Source organism: Cryptomeria japonica, chromosome 10, assembly GCF_030272615.1.
Source record: "Cryptomeria japonica chromosome 10, Sugi_1.0, whole genome shotgun sequence".
Classification (NCBI taxonomy): Eukaryota; Viridiplantae; Streptophyta; class Pinopsida; order Cupressales; family Cupressaceae; genus Cryptomeria; species Cryptomeria japonica.
The window spans coordinates 575242614-575264591 of NC_081414.1; the positions used below are offsets into that span (position 1 = coordinate 575242614).

The following is a 21978-nucleotide window of genomic DNA, read 5'->3' on the forward strand; positions in this document are numbered from 1 at the left end:
AATGAACCTATCAAATAAATCCTTAGATTTATTAATAAGTAGATGAAAAGGGAAATTTAATCAGATTGCTTGGTGAATTTAATTAAATTGGGGAGGAGGATTAATTAAATAATTGCTTATTTAATTAATTATCTTCAGACCATTTTTAGGTGTATACAATTATATGAACAACAATAGAGGTCTATGACCTACCTTTTTCTAAAAAGGTAAATTTTACTAATATTAAGTGTTTCTAACCTGTTTGAGCTACATAATAGATGCTACTTTTTATACGTGCATACACAATTTATAATAATGAGATGTTTTTTTATCAGATTGAGTACATTTTGAAATCTCCTTGGAGATGTAGGGTTCCAAGGTGGGAGGCTTGGAACTTTATTCAAACATTCAAACAATAAAATCACAATGGTTGGCTTGTCGATGACATTTATGAGTAAGAATTAAAGTTTAAAACTTTCAATTATTTGATTTTCTAAGTTAATAGTTGAAAATAAATTAATTGTGATCATCTATATTTATGATTTCTATTAGGATTCCAAATATTTATAGACAAAAATTGTTGGAAGTGTCAATATTGGACTTTAATAGTATACAAGCTCATCATCAATATGAAATAAAATTAATCTCCATGTGAATATAATTCAATATTGAAACTTATGTTCCCTAGAGTAATGGACATTACTAACATACAAGTTTTTTTATTGAAAAGATAATTTTAATTATCATATTTAAAATAGCAAGTGCTTAATCAGGCAAAGATAATATTAAATTAGTTTAAGAGTGAGAAAGATTATTGAATGCTAAAACTGAGATTATTTTTATAACAACTATCCTAAATTAAAAATGAGTTTTTAATCAATTATATAGATGGTGGAAGCATTTGAAAGTAATTCATCCTGATTTCTTTCATCATCACCATGTGAAATTTTTTTTTTTTTGATAAAAGTGGAATATTCCACTAAATTTTTATTAATATACTTATTTTTTACACAGGATTCAAAGAGAATACCGGAGGAAAGAAGCCTGGGAAGAAAACCTCCAGTCACAGCTCATAAAATAAACCTATAATATCTAACATAATAGTTTAGACAACCCGCCTCATACAAAATGCGGTCACAACGCGTATAAGATCGGTTTTACATATAGGCCATATGGCAATTAACAAACCCATCGGATAATTCTCAAAAAGTAAACTCCTCAGCTGCTAGAAATGGATGAAGACAGAATATTTCAAAGCCCTATACCAAACCCGTGTGCCAAAACCTTTCTTCTATCTTTTGCTTTGAGATTCCTTTACTATACTGCAAAGCCAAGTGTCTTTATCACAGCTTTCATTTAAGAATTCAAATACCATGAGCTAGTGCTTTCCAATGGAGGAGAAGAACGAGGGGTATCAACATCACACCATGTGAAATTTTATTTCTAGTGGACTTGCTCATTATTTGAACTTGAGCTCAATGCTTGTAGAATTGGTATTGGAAAATTGGCCACTTGTCTTGCACTCTTTGATGATATTTATCACACATATGGAACCATTGATGAATTGAAACCCTTCACCAAAGCATTAATAAGGTAATGCATTAGATAGCAATCCTAGATAATATTAAAAAAATTGTTCCTTTTCTAACTTTGTGTGTTCATTTCTATTACAGTTGGGATATTTCCATCATAGGGAATCTTCCAAACTATATGAAAATTGCTTTTGAAATTACATGTGAAATACACAAGGAAATTGCAAGTGAAACTAAAAAGAAACATGGCCCCTTTGTTCACAAATACATTCACAATTGTGTAAGTTAAATTCTACTAATAATATGGCTAAGTGTTTATTAAAACTTGTTATATATAAATATTAGTTCTTATTTTATTATATTTTTTTATCTCATATTTCTCATTTAATTAGTTTTTAAATAGGATAACTTATTTACTCCATTATATATAAATTGTAAAGAATAATTTGTAATATTTTATAATTTTATTATTTAAAAAAATTATCATTGTTTATATATATTTTTTACAATATTTTAAAGATTATTTACAATTTTTTACCATTAAAATATATTTTTATATTAAATAATACATTGTTAACTATGACTTACACAAAATTGATTTCTAGACAACCAATTATATTACAAAACAGTGTGAATATTTCTCATTATCTTTTAATATTACTATAAAATTTTAATATTTAAGATAAAGTCAATGTAAATATATCTATTTTTTTTTAATATTGTTATAGTTTTTTAATATTTAAAATAGAGTCCATGAACATTTATGTCATAAACATGTTACATTTTTTATATTATATAATACATTTTTTATATTATATAATACATTGTTAACTATGACTTGCACCAAATTGATTTCTAGACATAACCAATTATATGACAAAACAATGTAAATATTTCTCATTATTATAATTTTTTAATATTTCAACTTTTTAGCTTATTTGAAATCATAAATATACTTTTATTACTATAATTATTTAAAGGAAACTAATTAGTATTGGATTCTTTTTATTTTATAAAATATTTTTAAATATTTGTAAATTAACAATGTAAGATATTTGTTTCCACAAAATGAATAATTGTTTGGTATTCATAATGAATTTATAGTATTAATATTAGATATATTTCATTAACTTGTAGTTTTCATCTTTAATATTGTGAACTAATATTAGTTTATTAGTTTTTAGTGGGAGAGTTATATTTAAGCTTATTATAAAGAAGCAGAATGGATAGCTTCTAATTGTATACCAAAATTTGAAGAATATATAATGAATGGAACAAGAAGTAGTGGCATGCAAGCCTTAATGATGCACACATTAATATTAATGGACACTCTTCTATTGGAAAATATCTTGGAGCAATTTGAATTTCCATCATCAAAGTTCCAAAAACTTGTAGCGTTGACTACTCAACTAGTTGATGATATTGAAGATTTTGAGGTAAATGATATTTAAGTTAGATATTAGGGAAAAAATGATATTGATGATTTAAAAATATTAAAATAAAAACTTCATGTACTAATATCTCTTTTATAATTTTGAAGGATGAGAAAGTTCATGGAGAGATAGCTTCAAGCATGGAGTGTTACATGAAAGACAACAAAGGTTCTATAAAGGAAGATGCTTTAAGCTATAACACAACCTATCTTAATAGTTGCGTACAAGAGTTAAATATGGAGTTTCTTAAGCCTTCAAATATACCAATTTTTTTGTAAAAATGTATATTTTAATGCTGGCATGAGAGGTATATTTTTCTTGTTTAGGTTTTATGATGGTATAATGCATTCTCATAAAAAAGAGTTACATGATGCAATAATGAAAGCTCTAGTGGAACCAATAATAGAATAGATGGTAATTGATTATGAATACACAAATATGATGTCACATCAAATAAATGCTACTTCAAAAACTTAGAATAAATTGGACCACATCTCGATGTAATTTGGATGTGAGGATTGACTTGGATATTGTTATATTATGGACTATATAAATTTTAGTATCATTAAGAGATCTTAACTAATATGCTTATGATTAGATAGTTAAATAAATTAAATGTGAAATTTTTATAATATGTTTCTTAATTATGTATTTTGTTGGTGTTGATATTTTTAGATAGCTAAGAGGGAAGGAAGGGTTTAGAAATGGAAAATGAATTGAATAATCTATAGCCTTGCTTCACAAAATAACAATGTTTACTGCATAATCATGAAATGTGTTTGAATATATAATTTGATTATGGTTATATAGATTTTGTGTGGTCATGATACTATTATCTATTGTTAGGTGTTTGAATTAAGTAGTGTTTCATATGATTATTTAAGTGAAACCATAAATTCCTTTCTAACCATACTTTCTATAGTAATAATAAATAAATTATTTCATTTAACTTGGACAAATAGAATCTCATGCACATTCCTTGCCTTCTTTGAACTTGTTCTTTAAATTGATCATAACATGGTTATTTGGTATTTTCTTGGATAAAAACATTATCTATTGATAGTTTGTTAAGTTTGGAGTCTTATTCAAAACTTAAATTTTGAAATTTTAAAATTTGGAATGTTTTTGAGCTTTTGATCATAAAAATATATATATTTGCAATTTTTTGTGTAATTATTATTATTTTTTAATTCCAAGCTTGTTTATGGATTATATTTGTTAGGATTAATATTCTCCCATGGATATGTGATGGGTTATCATATAGCCATAGGTGTGATATAACAAAAAAATGTTTTAGAAGTTATGTCCATATTGAGTTTATCTATATGGCCTTATGAGTGAGGATTATATAGGTTTGTATGGAATGAAAAATAATAATCAATAGTAAAAAGTAGTGAAATTACACATTTAAAATTTAATATATTGAGATGTATGTTCATATAATTATGTTACATATGATCATAATGTTGGTAATTAATCTAATTCACACACATATAAATATCATTGGGGGATCCCCAATGAATGGAGGCATCCTCCTCAAATCCATTAGGTTTTGAGAATCTCTTGATGACACTATAAATGAGGATTATATAGGCTTGTATAAAATGATAAAATAAATTAATAATTAAAAGTAATGAAATTACACATTTAAAATTTAATAATATTAATCTATATGTTCATATAAGTATGTTACGTATGAATTAATCTAATTCTCACACATGTAAATATAATTGAGGGATCATCAATGAGTAAAGGCATCCTCCTCAAATCCATGAGGTTTTGGGAATCTCTTGATGACACTTTATCATTATAGTTTATGATACTCTAGAACTTCTTTTACGCATTATATTATATCTTCTATATGCATATGCTTGTCATTTGTTTTTTATATATACATTTAGTTGTGGTGTATTTACAATCCTATGTTATTGGCATACTTGTATGAAATTTATTAGTATTAGTTTTCTTATGATTGTGTTGTTTATTTATCATACTTGTTATTATGTTTAGTGTGTATGTTGATTCCTATTAGGACATATGGAGTAGAAATAGCCTTCATAATGAAAACCCCTAGAAGAGTGAATGCAAATTTCTTTGCAAACCCCTTAATAGTGGTACAAATAAAATAAACACACACAAAAATATTTCAAATTTAACAAGAACACATAACACAAAAGATTTAGCATGGGAAAACACTTTTGAGAAAAAACCCACTACACCAAAGCACAAATCAATTGTATTAAAATCAGAATATATTACTAACAATGTGCATAGTTTATGCTCTTGTAGGTGCCTTCAACTATGATATAAAAAAAATAGAATAATTTCATAAACATAATGTCTTCTCTCGATAATGCTTCGTCTAAATTTCTCTTCTACAACACTCTGTATTTATAGAGTTTACAATACAAAAAGGAGAAGCTTCTCAAAAGTATCCACATTCAATGAATCTGCTACACATAAATGGAAACTCCTTTCTAGATAAGTCTTGCGTAAATAATAATAAATAAATAAATAATTTATTCCACAAATGCAAGGTATCCAATAAAATCAAACCTTCAACCAAAAGAGAACTTTCTATTTTTCTCCAAGCCTATCAGTGTGGAAGATGTGGTCTTGCCAAGAAAATTTTCAAAAATGTGCTCAAGGGTAAAATAAAGAAATTGCCACATGTTGCTCGGAGGTAACTTTGAGAAGCTCCTTAGAAATTCTCTTCTTTAAAATTCACTCCTTGTGACAAGTGTCACAATTTCTCTTTCTCCTCAACACTTGTTACACCCAACTTGTCATTGGTCCCAAGAACTAATATTTGCACTTTGGAAACTTATAATATATCATTAAATTAATAAAATCAGCAACATGGGACCATTAAATAATTAAATTAAATACCCTTGGGACTCCTAAGGTTGAGCCACATTAATCCCAACAATCTCCCACTTGACAAAGACCTTATAGGAGTCATCATATCACAGCTTAGGCCACTAGGCCCATCAAATCGGCACACAACTTGAACTTCTTTGTGCTCACTGGCTTTGTCAATGCATGAGAAACATTTACCAAAGTGTCTGCCTTTTCTAACTTCACTTTTCCATCTTCCACCAAATCACAAACAAAATGAAACTACACATCAATTTTCTTTGAACTCTAGCATGGAAAGTAGGATTCTTTGCCAAGCAAATGGCAAGTTCTAGCCACCACAACAGATAGTGATATGTCTTGCATCAAAAGTAACTTACAAACATAGTCCCTTAAGCCAAATGGCATCTTTGTAAGCATGAGTAGCTACCATGTACTTTGCTCCAGTTGTGGATAAAGTGCCCATATTGTGTTGCTTTATCATCCAACTTACTACACCACCAAACATTGTGAACCCATATCCATTGGTGGATCTTCTACTATCAATGTCACCTACCCAATCAGAGTCTACATATCCATGGATACTCAAGGAATGTTGAGGTCTAGTATCATTAACATGGAAACATAGGGAATACTTGAAAGTACCCCACAAATATCTTAACACTCTCTTCACCACATCCTAATGCACCCATCCAAGATCATCCATAAACTAACTAAGCACTTTCACTACTTGTGTAATGTCTAGTCTCATACAAACCACAAAATAAATTGGGCTATCGATAGAACTTTCATAAGGAGCTCTAGTCATGCCATCCATCTCAGTAGGACACTTTGGACAATCCTCAATAGAAAGCTTCTACCCTTGAAGAACAAGAACCACTAATTGTTTTCAATCTAACATGTTGAATCTATCCAACACAAAGTTCACATACTTACTTTGGTTGATCCAAAGCTTTCTATGAACTCTACCTCTTTTATTATCCATTCTCAGGATGTACCTAGCTACACCTGGATCTTTCATCTTAAATTATGTTGACAAGCAAGACTTTGAATTTGAAATCATTCTCTTCCTTCCCAATGAATAACATATCATCCACAAATAGGACAATAACAAGAATATGACCATTTTTTAGCTTTGTAATAAACACAATGGTTATATTAGACCTCAGAAATCCTAGGGACAATATATAGGCATAAAAATTTTGGTACCACATTCTAGGAGATTTTTTAAGACTATAAAGAGATTTATTCAACTTGCAAACTATATTTTCTTTACCTTTCTCCACAAAATTCTCTAGTTGTGATATGTAAATCTCCTCCTCTAAGTGACCATTTAGGAAAGTTGTCTTCACATATATTTGTTGGCATATGATGAAGCAGTGTTCATGTATGTTGTCATTGATGTCAATAAGTGCTCTAGAAGGATGAAGATTAGAAGAAGTTGTTATTGATGTTCAAGCAAACGAAACTAGTATGAACCGGTATGTATGGAGATTGGCAACAGTAATGGACAACTGGAATGGAGTGGACCGGTATCGGAGTTCACTTAGAATGTCTACCGGTTGATAATCTAGGGTTACCAGTTTGCCTTATGCAGAGCAACCAAAGACGTTTCGTGACCTACAAGTTAAAGAATAAAATATCATGTTAGACTAAACACATTAATCTCCTACCTCGAGAGTGCACATTTTTTCTATCCGGTAGGTGAAGAGCACAGGATGGGTCATTTATTTGAAGATGCAGAAAAACCTAAACAATGTTAGATGTAGAATGATTCATGATCTGATTTAGATCATCTCCTGAAAATCCTGAACGATGCCAGATGCAAAATGCTTCACGATCTGATTTAGATCATATGCAATGGGTTTGAATGGTTGGGATTGGACTGCTTGTAAGAAGATCGTCAGGATCGAACCATTTTTGTAAAACTTAGGTTTAGGGTTTATGCTTTCGATCGAGTGAGTGTTTATAAAGTCGATGTAGTTCATATTTTGTATGTGTTGGCAAATTTTGTGTGTGTGTGTCCACTTAATGGGAGATTGAATACTTGCCAAACCTGAGTGAGTGATCTGTAGAGTGTGATTGTAGAATAGAGGAGCTTAAAAGGATCCGCCCTAGCAAGATGTTCTATCTTCAGATCGGTGTTCTACCTGTTGTCTTCTAACCACTTCGACAGTTTGTAAATCCCTTGACCAGGTAAGCTTTATCAGACTTTTGTTGTAATTCCTTTAACCAGGTGGCTCAAGTTTATTGAGTTAGTTAAATCCTCTAGCAAGGTAACTCTTAACAAGGTTTCAATCCTTAATTGGATATTATAGCCATCCCTTAACTGGGTGATCCCTAATAGGATCGATTGCCAATAGAACCTTATTGTAAAGTCTTTAACTAGAATAGACTCCTAACAGAGCGAACTTCAAAAGAGTTCAAAACAAGCTTGTGGGTATTCATCCCTACCATGGTTTTTCCCATTTGGGTTTCCACATGAAAAATCTATGTGTCATGAGTTGTGTATTTTTCATGTGATGATTGAGCAGTCTTTGTTTAGTTAAATATGCATGCAAAGCTAATGGTGGTGGTGTTACTAATGCAACTTATGCATGATCAAGTTAGTAAAATTGCTATCTAGATTTGAGACTTGTTGTATGTTGTTTTGAAGTACTTATGTTTTACCGGTTTAGCTGTCTGAAGTATTTATGTGTTTAACCGGTATAGCCATGGTTAAGTTCAGTGGAGAAGACAACCGATCAACATTGTTTTAATATGATAAAATGTAGGGAAGTTTTTTTCTGTACTATTTCACCCCCCCCCTTCTCAGTATCGATTAGGGTATTAGTTGTTCATCATTATTCATCAATTGGTATCAGAGCCAATCTAGGTCCTCTATGATTTAAGCTTAATCACTTGAGGCAAAAGATCTTGTTGTAATGATGAAGAGGGAAGGTCCTAAGTTCAATAGGGATAACTTCAAAATATTGAAGGACATAATGAATATTTATATCAAGAGTTTGGGTGCTCAACATTGGAGCTATGTTGAGAATACCTATGTAACCCCCACTAGAACTCTGACCTATGATCAAAAAAGAGAGATTCAAGAAAATGGGCAAGTCATGGAAACTCTTATTAGCAGCTTGTCTAATATTGAGTTCGTTGATGTACAAGATAAGGACATTCCTAAGGATGTATGGGACACACTAGAAACCATTTATGGTGGTGATGAGCATGTCAAGCAGGCTAAGGAAGAGAGCCTTAGAGGAAAGTTTGAAGACATGAGGATGGTTGAAGGAGAGACCATTCAACAATATGGCATAAGGATCAAGACTGTTGTTGGAGATATCAAAAGCACCGATGGAACAGTTGATGATGCTACTGTTGTTAGTAAAGTTTTGAGAATACTCTTACCGATCTATGCAATCAGGGTTGTCGCTATTCAGGAGCTAAGGTCTATCGACAAAACCAAGGTATCTTTAGACTCTATTATTGCAAAATTGATTGCATATGAATTGAATAGCTATGATGGAAGTGTTCAAAAGACCGAGTCAACCTTTAGGGCATCTGCTTCCTCCACACTGACTAGGAAAGGAAAAAAGGTCAGTACCAGTTATGAATCCAGGCCAAACAGAGACATGGATGAGAAGGAGATTCTGATGGAGTTCGAAGCTCTTCTTGCCAAGAGACTTCCAAAAGGCACCAAAAAATACAAAGGTATTCCCTTTTAAGTGCTTTTCCTACAATAAGATAGGATATATAGTTGTTAACAGTCCTAACAATGTCAATAAGGATAAACTGGAGAGGTTTAGGAAGTACAAAAGGAGCAGGGAGAAGAAATTGCCTTGTTGCAGTAGATGAAGGTGCTACTGATGAGGAGTCTGAGGATGAAGAGAATGACAACATAGTATTTGTAGCCATCAAGGAGGAGTTGTCTGATCAAAAAGCTCTTGTCTCACATATTGACAACACTAATGAGTGGTTCATTGATAGTGGGTGCTCTCATCACATGACCGGTGACTGGAGAAAGTTTCTATCACTTGAAGAATATGATGGTGGTGTTGTCCGGTTTGGCAACGATGCACCATGTATGGTGAAAGGAAAATTATCCATCTTGCTAAATGGAAAGAGAAGTGTAGATGATTTCTATTGGGTGGAAGGTCTTAGGCATAATCTACTGAGTGTGACCCAGCTAAATGACAAAGGACTCATGCTGGAATTAAAAGGAGGAGTCTGTAGTATAATTGGAAAGAGTGGTGATCTTATTTCCATCTATAAGCAGACCGAAGGAAACCTGTTTTAGCTGAATGCCAAAATCAGTCAGTGCTTGATGGCAAAATTTGATGATAGTTGGATATGGTATAGGAGACTTGGCCATGTAAATTTTGACAATATTGTAAAGGTTAGTAAGATCAAGGCAATAAGAGGATTGCCTTTGCTGAACAAACTGGATAATTCTTTATGCAAAGCATGTCAACTCAGGAAAATGTCTTCCTCAACATTCAAAGGTAAGTCTTTTTCAGCAGAGAACTTACTTGATCTTGTGCACATCAATCTGTGTGGTCTGATGAAAACTAGAAGTATTCAGGGAGATCGGTATTTCATGATTCTTACCAATGACTGATCAAGAATGATGTGGGTCACATTCTTGAAAGACAAATCGGAGGCATTTGGAAAGTTCAAAGCCTTTAGAGAATTGGTGGAAAAGGAAAGAGTTCAAAGGATAAAATGCCTGAGAACCGATCAAGGAGGTGAATTCACTTCTGATGAATTCAACAAGTACTATGAAGAGAACGACATCAAGAGGCAATTGTCTGCCCCTAGGACACCACAATAGAATGGCATAGCAAAAAGAAACAACTAGACTGTGGTTGAAGTTGCAAGGACTATGCTAATCCAAGAAAATGTTGCTCACACATTTTGGTGAGAAGCGATGAGCACTACAATCTATACCATGAACCGGGCACTCATTAAGAAAGGTAAAAAAAAAAAACCCTATGAGTACTGGACCGGGAAGACTCCCACTGTGAGTTATTTCAAAGTGTTTGGGAGTAAATGCTATATCAAGAGAGGTGAGCATCTGAGCAAGTTTGATGCCAAGTGTGATGAAGGAATATTTTTCGGATATTCCACTAAGAGCAAATCTCTCAAGTGCTACAACAACAGAACTCAGAAAATTGTTGAGAGCATCAATGTCAGGGTTGATGAATCCCCTCAGGAGCTTGAGGAAACTTGTAGCAAGCAAGTGGAAGATTAACCGGGTGTAGCTTTTTGGGAACCAATTAAGAAAGAAACAAGTAAAGACCTTAGTGTTCCAACATCGGTAGAAGCTGCAGTTGGTGAAGGAGAAAATGAAGTTGATAATGAAGAAGATAAGAAAGCGGAACCTACTATAGTCATACCTAGATATGTAAGACTACATCATGATCCAAACAAGATCATAGGAGACAAAGATGTAGGAATACTTACAAGAAGAAGGATGAAAGAAAAATCTTGCATGATCTTAGAATTTGAGCCTAAGACCTCTAGAGAGGCACTTACCGATGAAGACTGGATAAAAGCAATGGAAGAGGAGCTGGACCAGATAGAAAAGAATGCAACATGGTCCCTGGTACCCAAACTAGAACACAAGAATGTAATAGGTACCAAATGGGTCTTCAAGAATAAGCTAAATGAAGAAGGCATAGTGATAAGGAACAAGGCAAGACTTGTATGCAAGGGATATGCTCAAGAAGAAGGAGAAGACTATGGAGAAACCTTTTCCCCAGTGGTTAGACTGGAAGGTGTTCAAATGCTACTTGCATTTTCAACATTTAAGGGATTTAAGGTATACCAGATGGATGTAAAGGCTACATTCTTGAATGTAATCCTAGAAGAAGAAGTGTATATTGAGTAACCGGATGGGTTTGCTTTGTCAGAAGATAGTAACATGGTGTGTAGACTACACAAAGCCCTGTATGGAATGAAATAGGCACCAAGAGCATGGTATGAACATTTACACTCTCATCTTGTGAAGATAGGATTTTAGAGAACAAGTGAGAACAACAACATCTACCTGAAATCTTAAGGTAATTAGATTTTGATCTATGAAGTGTTTGTAGATGACATAATCTTTGGAGGAGATGATGAAATGAGCCATGCATTTGCTGATGAAATGAAGAAAGAGTTTGAGATGTCTTTGATTGGAGAGATAAAAAATTTCATTGGTCTATAGATTCAGAAAATGAAAGAAGGTATCTACATTACCCAGTCCAAGTATGTCAAAGAGGTATTGAAGACCTTTGGCATGGAGAGAAAACCGCTTGGTACACTGATGGTGACCAGTTGTGATTAATCATGGGAAATGTGATTAAGGAGATTAAGTGATTATGAATTACTTATAAATAAGGAAAAGTTGATAAACAATGTATGCGAGAAAATAGAAGAGTAGTGATACTGCAGAGGTGATTACCAAGTACAAAAGATTGAAGAATAGATTAAGGATCCCAACAAGGAGGAAGATAAGTCTTATGACAAGATTATTTTGAGCACATAAAGTCTGCCATAAAATTTCAAATGTGAAGTTATAGATATATTTTATTACTGTTATTTATTTTTGTAAGTGATAGGATATCTCTTAACCGAGTGGACCTAACAGTCTTATTTGTAAATCCTCTAGCAAGGTAACATTCTGAATGAGTGTTTGAAATCCTTTGACAAGGTCACTTCTAACAAAGTGCAAGATTCTAATAGATCTGAGGGAAATCCCTTGACTAGGTCACATATAGCAATGTGTTTATGTAATCTTTAACAGGATTAGCTTTTAACCGAGCATACTCTAGAAGAGTAAATTTTCTTTGTGGGTCCGAAATCCCATAGTGGTTTTTCCCTATTTGGGTTTCCATGTTAAATCTGGTGTTAAATGTGTTTTGATGTTTCAAGTTTATCATTTTATGAGTTTGAATGATTTTCAGTCATAGTTGCATATCAAGTAAGTTCTACCGAGGTTGAATCCAAACATGGTGATGAATTGTGAGTTTATTTGATTCAGCCCCCCCCCTTCTCATTAAACTAACATTTTGTATCAGAGCTAGAACTCTGAAAGAAAAGTTTAAAGGAACTTGAGGCAAGATCCGAAGATGTATAAAAGGGATGCATCGAAGTTGAACAAGTCAAGTTTCTCCACATGGCAGAAAAGGATGAAGTTGCACTTATCAGGAATTGGAGAATATGCAACATATTATCTGGAGAATGATTACACTGCACCCAGCACCTACCCGATGACAATGGAAGAAATAAAGGCAAAGCAAGAACATATTCAACCAATGATTGAAATAACATCACCATTGACCAACTCAGAGTTTAATGATCTAGAAGGTTATAATGATGCCAAAGCTATGTGGAATAAGTTTATATCTGTGTATGGTGGTGATGAACATGTTCAAAGAGAAAAAGTAGATAGTCTAAGAGGACAACTTGAATCCATGAGAATGAATGAAGGTGAGAACATAATCCAATACAGTACAAGGTTAAAGGAAATTGTCAATCAAATCAAAGGAGCAGGAGGAACTACTGAAGAAAAGGATGTAACAAGTTGTTGAGAACACTTCTATTTGCTTATGCCATTCGAGTCTCTACAATTAATGAATTAAGGTCTATACCAAATATGCCAATCTCTTTGGATGCTACTATCGGTAAGCTACATGCTTTTGAGTTAAGTAATTTTGATAACAGTGGGTCTTTAGTTAACAAAGTTGAATCTGCATTCAGTTCTTTTCATCTTGATGAATCTAATGATTACAATGATAGAATGTATAAGTATGCTGAAGGAAATCACAATGGAGCAAGTGAGAGATTTTGCAAAAACATGGAAGAAGTACACAAACTATATGAGGAAATCAGAAAGAAAGAAGAGTTTGAAGCATTATTGGCCAGAAGGTTACCGAGAGGCAAAGGTAAGTATAAAGGAAAGTTACCTTTGAAATGTTTTAACTGTGATAAAATTGGGCATGTGGCTTCTAACTATCTGGACAAAGAACCTAGTGAAAAGAGAGAATACCGAGATGATAGACGAAAAGACAACCAATACAGAGGACACCAAGACTTCCGAAGGAGAGATAGAAAGACATGCCTAGTAGCTGATGAGGAATCCAATGATGAAAAATCTGATGGGACTGAGACAGAGGAAGTTGTATATGTGGCTATCAAAGATGGATCAGATGAAGAAAGGTATGAAGAAAAAGCCTTAATATCACACATAAATAATAATGATTCTTGGATCATAGATAGTGGATGATCACATCACATGACAGGTGATAAACACAAGTTTGTTAAATTAGAAGATTATGATGGAGATTATGTAAGATTTGGTAAAGATGCACCATGTCCTATGAAAGGTAAAGATTCTATAACACTTCTTGACAATGCTAAATGTGATGATGTATATTGGGTTGAAGGTCTGAAATACAATTTGTTGAGTGTAGCACAACTAAACAATACCTGATACTGAATAGAATTTCAGAGAGGAATTGTCAAAGTTCATGACAAACATGGAAAGTTGGCTGTTACCGGGACTCAAACAAGAGGTAATACATTTCATCTTGACTCAACTTGGAATGATTGTCTGTATGAAAAAATAGAAGATACCTTGTTATGGCATAAAAGGTTTTGTCATGTAAATTTTGATAACCTGATCAAAATAAGTAAGAAGCACCAAATAAGAGATCTATCGAGCTTGGAAAAACAACAGAATGCAATATGTCGAGGATGCCAGATGGGTAAGATGATGTTACTACTTATCAAGTTGCCATTAGTTTTATGTCAAAGTTATACTATATACTCTAGCTGGTTACTATTACCAAAATATTCAGTCGGTATGAACAATCTAGTCGGTTACAGAAGAAAGTAGTCTCAGAGTGCAGTATACACCGAGCTGTCTACCGAGTATCATTACATGTCTACCGAGTAGCAAAGATGACACACTGAGTTGATATACACCGAGTGAAACATGTTACCAGATTCATTGAACCTGGACATGCATATGAAAATGTGTTACAAGATCGAGGCACATCTAACCATTATCACATTGGAAATTGCACTTAAAGATTGTGTATGATTTTGAGGTCATCTAACCAATGAAATATCTTGCATGTTTATTCATTCGATAAATCATGTTTGTAAGATCGAAGCAACGAATAGATCACCATCATAAGAGATCTATTTATACAACATGAATTGAGATTAGAAATATACATGTAGCATGACAAAAAGGATGATAGAGAGATATATGAAGCAAGACATGTGAAAGCACTAAGTGTTATGACTATTACAAAGACACAGAGGTCACCAAGAAGGATTTAAGAGAATAGTCAAAGAATAGAGTAAACAGAAGGGTTTACCAAGTTACTATATGGGTTACCGAGGTATGCTATAAGCAAGGTAATCTATTATGAGCACATAGAATCTGCTATAACATTTCAGATGTAAAGTTGTAGATATTTGTAATGATTTTATTGTAATATTGTAAATTTGTAAGAGAAACCTTTAACAGGGTAAAAGACTCTAATCAAGTCTATAAATTGTAAAACCTCTAACCAGGTGCATCATTTTTATGAAGTGTTGTAAAATCCTTTAGCAAGGTAGATCTAACAGATCTTGTTACTCCTAACAGGGTAAGCTATCAGAAATAGCTAAACATGTAGCTCTAACAGAGAACTCTTTATTATTGCAGTAGTGAAGTTGTGGGTGCCATCCCCACCGTAGTTTTTCTCTCTAACCAAGAGTTTCTGCATAACCAAAATATATGTGTTATGGAGTGAATCATTTATGACTGTTATCTATTTGTTTTAACTTTATATTATGTTATTGCACTATTCGGTTTATGCATAACAATAAAGTTATTGTTGAAGAAAAGTTTTGAAGTACGGATTCACCCCTCCCCTCTCAGTACATTAGCTTTCCATATTGGACCTAACAATTGGTATCAGAGCTTCAATCTTGGAAAAGGGTTTAACTGCCTAAAGAGAAAGATCTTATCAATGGAAGGCTATAAACAATCTCGGAGGATTGTGTATCTACAAGAAGAGCTGGATCATGCTAATCAAGTAATTGCAGACATGCAAAGGCAAATGCAAAAATCTCTAAAAGTGAGAAGAAGATATCTGATAATTTACAGGACTCTCAAGAGTTAGTGGAACAAATTGAGACATCATTTGAGAACAGTATATCTGAAGAGACTGAAGAAATGATTAGAGTATTGAAAGAAAAGAACAAAGAATTGGTTGATCAACTAAAAGCAATGAAAAGAGAACATGAACATTTCAGCACACAGATGACTGAAAAATCTTGATGCATTGAGGACAACCGAGGATAAAGTAAGAGATCTAGAAAGAGAGAAACAACAACTTGAAGTCTTAGTATCTGATAAGAATGATGAAATCACAAGGTTGACTGGAATTCAACAAAATTTGTAAGATCAACTAGGTTATGCACATCATGAAGCAAATCTGAAAGATGATGAGAATCAAGCATTGAAACTTGAATTATCAAGGTTGACCGATGAACTTGAAACAGAGAAGAAATCCAAAGAAACACTAAAGAAGAGTTATGAAGCATCAAAGATGTTGGATGAGCAACTAAATACAAGATGACCCAACAAAGATGCAGGACTCGGTTACAAAGGAAAAGACTCTACTGAGAAGGGAATTCATACTACCGAGAGAGGAGAATCATCAAAGCAAGTTGGAATCAAGAAGAACATCAAAAGAAAGAAGCCTATTTGCAACTACTATGGAAATCAAGGTCACACTACCAACATGTGCCAAATCAGAAAAGATAAGCAACCGAATGTCACTAAGTCCAATGGCTATTGTTACAACTGCAATAAATATGGTCACACATCTAATCAATGTAGGGCAAAGTCTGTTAACAATTATCAAAAGGCAAAATTCAAAGGGTTTTGTAAAAATTGCAATAGATATGGACATAGTACCGAGAAGTGTTGGTTTAAGCAAAAGAACTATATGTGGTATGCACACCGAGCAAATGCTAGAGGTTACCGAACTCACACAGATCCTTACCGACAGTATTCTGTAGTACCATGGGATTACAATACAAGGATATGGTGTGAATGTTGTGGAAGATATGGACATATAAGTGCCAACTATTTTATAAGGTTTGGAATGAACAACCAAAGATCATGGAGAAATCATGGTATGGCATGTTTTCATGGTCACAAAGTGGGACACTTAGCTAGAGATTGCAGAGATCAACCTAGAAAAGACACTGAGGAAATAAAAGAAAAATTAAAGATGATTTGGAAAAAGAAGAAAATTGTGTCAAATGAAGAAAGCACCCTACCTACCGAGTTAGGTGCTCCTATTCCAAATTAATCAGTAAAGGTATGAAGGGACTGCATTCTCTCAAGGTTAAATCTTAACAGTTCCTATTTTATTATGTACTTAATTCAAAATCTGCATAATTAAGATGTAATAGTAAGTTTGAAATTCTATCAAAGTCTTTTGAAGAACTTTATAGGAAACCTATCAAGTCGGTGAATACAGGAAGCCTGTCAAGTCGGTAAATGAAGGAAGTTTGGTTACCTAGTTAAAATGGATAAAGGAGAGTAAATCGGTTAAAAAGGAACTGAGTGCATTTAATGTTTTTAACCTAACCTTCACGGAGCCCGATAAGGTATAATGTGTACTTAAAAGCATTTTCATGGTCATTTACACTTACCAAGTTTTTGAGAGAGCAGAGCAAAGCAAATCTAAGGCGATCAAACCTCCTACAAAGCAAATTCAAGGTATTTACATCAATCTCAATGCATTGTTAAGTTGGTTTACTGATCTTATCTAGTTGCCATTATAAAGCGTCTGTCGTTTGAAAATCCTGAAACCCTAAGGATCCTTGTTAGCTTTTATCTGAAATCTACAATGGCGCCTAAGATCCAAGATCCCATAGTTGTCAAGAATGTAGAGAAGCCCTCACTAAAATACTCTTTGACTCCCAAAGTTGCTTCTGAACCATATGACAAAACCACTTTTTCACTCATCCCGGATAGAGTGTTGTTAGTCGAGGATGTGAGATTCTTCACCAAATATCGTGTTGAAGAACTCGGTCATGTTGAAATCAGAGACACCTATGATGAGTTGTGTACCGATGGTAAATTGAATAGCAAGTATGAGCACATTAAGATCAAGGGATTAACTGAAGCCCTAACCTATCCCCGTGTGTTCAAACCCCAATGGGTCAAGTTTGTTTTGAGCAGAGTTCACGATGATTTCATGTGGCTAGAAGAGCAACCATTTAAGATTACCAAGGAAATGATTCATCTGATTACTGGTTACCCCATTTATGATCATGCCTGAGCCCAAAAGATGATATCATAGAAGGAATTGATCAGTTTAACCGGAGTGGAATCTGATTGTAGAGGATTGAAGTTGAACAATGTCACAGATGAAGAACTAAAATTTGCCATTAGAGTAATGGGCTACTATTTCTTCCAATCAGCAAGGGAAAACAGTGTACCCTGTGCAACAGTAGACTTGGCAAACAAAATTGTGAAAAAGGGAATGAAAATTGACCTATGTGAAGTATTGTTGAAGAACCTATTTGAGAATCTGAACACCATCAGGAAGCCAAAGAAGAACAACTTGGCTAATAAATTAAAGTTTGGATCATTACTTGTATGCATGTTTTTCTATTTTGAAAAATTCTTTCCATCAATTGGTAAAGTTGTTTGGGAACTATACCGACCAATCACCCATTAGATAAATGACTTCATCAAGAAGTTAGGTGATAATTTCAATATTATGGATGATTACTTTAGTAAATTTCAAGAGAAAATGCATACAAGATATAGGATTCCACCCCAGCTAGTAGAGAAATACAAAAATGACATATGTTTTGAAGTAGACACCAATTACTGTTATGTGAATGTTGTGGAACCAAGGACTCAATCTTTGTCACCGATGGGTTACAAGATTGATTTTGATATCACACAACAACAAATTGATGCATTTCTCTCATTGTCGAGACATGCTACCAAGCTGAGGTATGGTACCTATGAGGAAGTGGAGGAAAAGGTAAAGATGAGCATTGTAGTACCCAAAGCTACAAGAAAGGCAACAAAGATGATAAAGGCATTATCTGAGAAATTCGAAGAAGACTCTTCCTCTACACCCGTCAAAGGCACCATTGCCATTACCGAAGAAGAATCTGAAGCCCAAGAGGCAGCTATAACACTGAGCACTGAATTGCCTAAGGGTAAAGTGTTGAAAAGAAAGAAACAGGACACATCAGAGGCCTCACCAACTCCACCTCCAAAGCGACCTAACACAAGAGCATCTACATCTTCACTGAGTAAGAAAACAAAGAGTGTTACTATTCCCAAGGTAACAAAGACCTACAAGAAATCTACTCGGAGACTCATTCTGGCAAAAGAGTCTAGTGATACCGAATCAAAGGATGCAAGCAAATTCCAGATTGTCAAAACAAGAAGGTAAATATACATAGTGTTGAAAACTTCTGTGCTAATCTAAAAGAATATGGTGGATTTGGAGGATTTAGATATGTTAAGTATGAAACCAAGAATAATGATGAGAAGAGACAAATTGAAGAAGTTGTCATCTGCACACTTCTAAAATTCCAGTTAGCTCCATTGGAACTAGCTAAGTCAGTTCCGATTGAACTTTATCTACATATTGATAATAGGTGGAATTATGCAATGGAATCAGAGAAACAGATCAGGGAAAGAAGTTTGGTTTGTTTATTTCTTGACATGTTAGTAGCTGAAATAAAAGAACATCTGACAACCTACAACTCAAAGTTTCTTGTCAAACAAAGAGCCTTAAAATTGATGAATGGGCTATATATTGAAGTTGAAAATGAGACAAAAGCAAAGTGGCAGGAAATCTTTAAAATCAAGGATGTTGGTGAGCAAGCTATAGTTGAAATCGTTGATGTCACTGAGCAAGATCCTAATGTCACCGAGCAAGGTCCTGATGCTACCAAACGAGACCCTGCTGACACCATTCAAATAGATGAAGATGTCATGGATATAGAGGCACCGGAACAGGAAATGATAGAAGGCAATGCGCATGCAAAACTTGTATCTACTGAATCAGTCTTGGAACAAGTTCAGCCTTATCCATCGGTCAAACAACCTGTCTCAATTGAAACCCCTCAGGATACGGATCAAGGCACTGAAGGTCACAAGTCTATAGCAAGAGAAGGTACTACTCAAGAATAGACATCTCAAGCACCTTCTAGCACTACAAATGTTGAAACTGAGACACCGAGTACCGAGACACCCAAGGACTCTACAGAGGCTAAAGTAACTGATCAAAGTGTTGCCTCTACCGAGCAACCTACCGAGGGTCATCAACCCTCACAAGCCATTGTCTTAGTTCCATCAGTGAAAGGTAAAGAGAAGAAGATGAAAAAGCATAGTTTTAAAGTTGATTTGTCAAAACCAATAGTCTTGCCCAATGTAGACATCAAAACTAAAGGGGCAAGCACTCATTGATTTCAGTGAACTGTGCAAAGCAAAGGCCGAACAAGAGAAGCAAATGGCCATTCAAAAGAAAAATAAAGTACTTCAAAAGGTGAAAGCACCCTTAATAGATATGCTACCTGAAGCTACAGTGTCAACTGATGTTGCCATCCACATTCAACTGGATGAACTCCTAACAAAGATAGAGACATCTGGAGTAGATGCATCGGAATATTTGAGCAAGCTAAAAGACAAAGAGCTCACTACAAAAATGATAGAAGAGGTATAGAAAGCTATTGCTATTGGAAAAGTTAAACTTGTCAAATTTATTGCTGAGTTGACTCCTCAACTCAAGCACATTTTCTTTATTCATTAAAGACATTAAGAATAAAACAGAGGCAATTGAGAAAGAGATCACCAATCTCTCAAATAAGTTGACCACAGAGCCAAATTCAATTCAGAATTTTTATACAAAGCTACAATAGCTCATGGCTCAACAATTGGACCTAAGAAATGAAGAACACAAGATCAAGATGGACATAATGATACTTCAGACATTATTCCTTCCTCATCTTTCATCCGTCCAAGAACAGATCAACTGAGCCACCTCCTTATCTACTACACAAGAGGGAAGCACTCTAGATGGCTTAATATCGTTATTGGCTGATATTCAAGCACAGAATTCTTTAATAGACAGTGTAAAGAATGCCCTATCTGTCATTCTCACCAAAGCCTAGACCAAGTACAAATCCATTTTTGACCAGTTACCACCCCCGAATGGTAATTAAGTTTTGATGTTTGTCAAAAAGGGGGAGTGATACAATATATTTGGGGAGTGATACAGTATTGGGGAAGTGATATAGTATTCGTAGTATAGTATACAGGGGGAGTATACTAAGAAGAGTAAACAGAGTATCCAAGAGCAGTGAACTAAGTAATGTAGAGATCAGTAAGCAAAGACCTAGAACAGATCACCGAGCATGCAAAATCAGATTTTTGTACAGTATATCGATAAGGGGAGTATATCTGATATATTATTTCATTGACTATTGTATATACTGTCAGTATAGTCAAATTTTGCAAGTATATAGATTATTGAGTGATAACTTTGAAAGTATTTTTTGTCAAACATCTCAACTAATGTCAAAAGGGGAGATTGTTACTACTTATCAAGTTGCCATTAGTTTTATGTCAAAGTTATACTATATACTCTAGTCGATTACTATTACCAAAATATTCAGTCGATATGAACAGTCTAGTCGGTTACAGAAGAAAGTAGTCTCAGAGTGCAGTATACGCCGAGCTGTCTACTGAGTATCATTACATGTCTACCGAGTAGTAAAGATGACACACTGAGTTGATATACACCGAATGAAACGTGTTACCAGATTCATTGAACCTGGACATGCATATGAAAACGTGTTTCAAGATCGAGGCACATCTAACTGTTATCACATTGGAAATTACACTTAAAGATTGTGTATGATTTTGAGGTCCTCTAACCAATGAAATATCTTGCATGGTTTTTCATTCGATAAATCATGTTTGTAAGATCGAAGCAAAGAATAGCTCACCGTCATAAGAGATCTATTTATACAACATGAATTGAGATCAGAAATATACATGTAGCATGACAGAAAGGATGATAGAGAGATATATGAAGCAAGACATGTGAAAGCACTAAGTTTTATGATTGTTACAGAGACACAGAGGTGACCGA

The 21978-nt window shown here is 34.0% G+C and overlaps 1 pseudogene; it reads left to right on the forward strand.

Moving 5' to 3' along the window:
- The first annotated feature begins 257 nt into the window (after nt 1-257).
- LOC131042762 (sesquiterpene synthase Cad-like) lies at nt 258-3355 on the forward strand (annotated as a pseudogene).
- The last annotated feature ends 18623 nt before the right edge of the window (nt 3356-21978 follow it).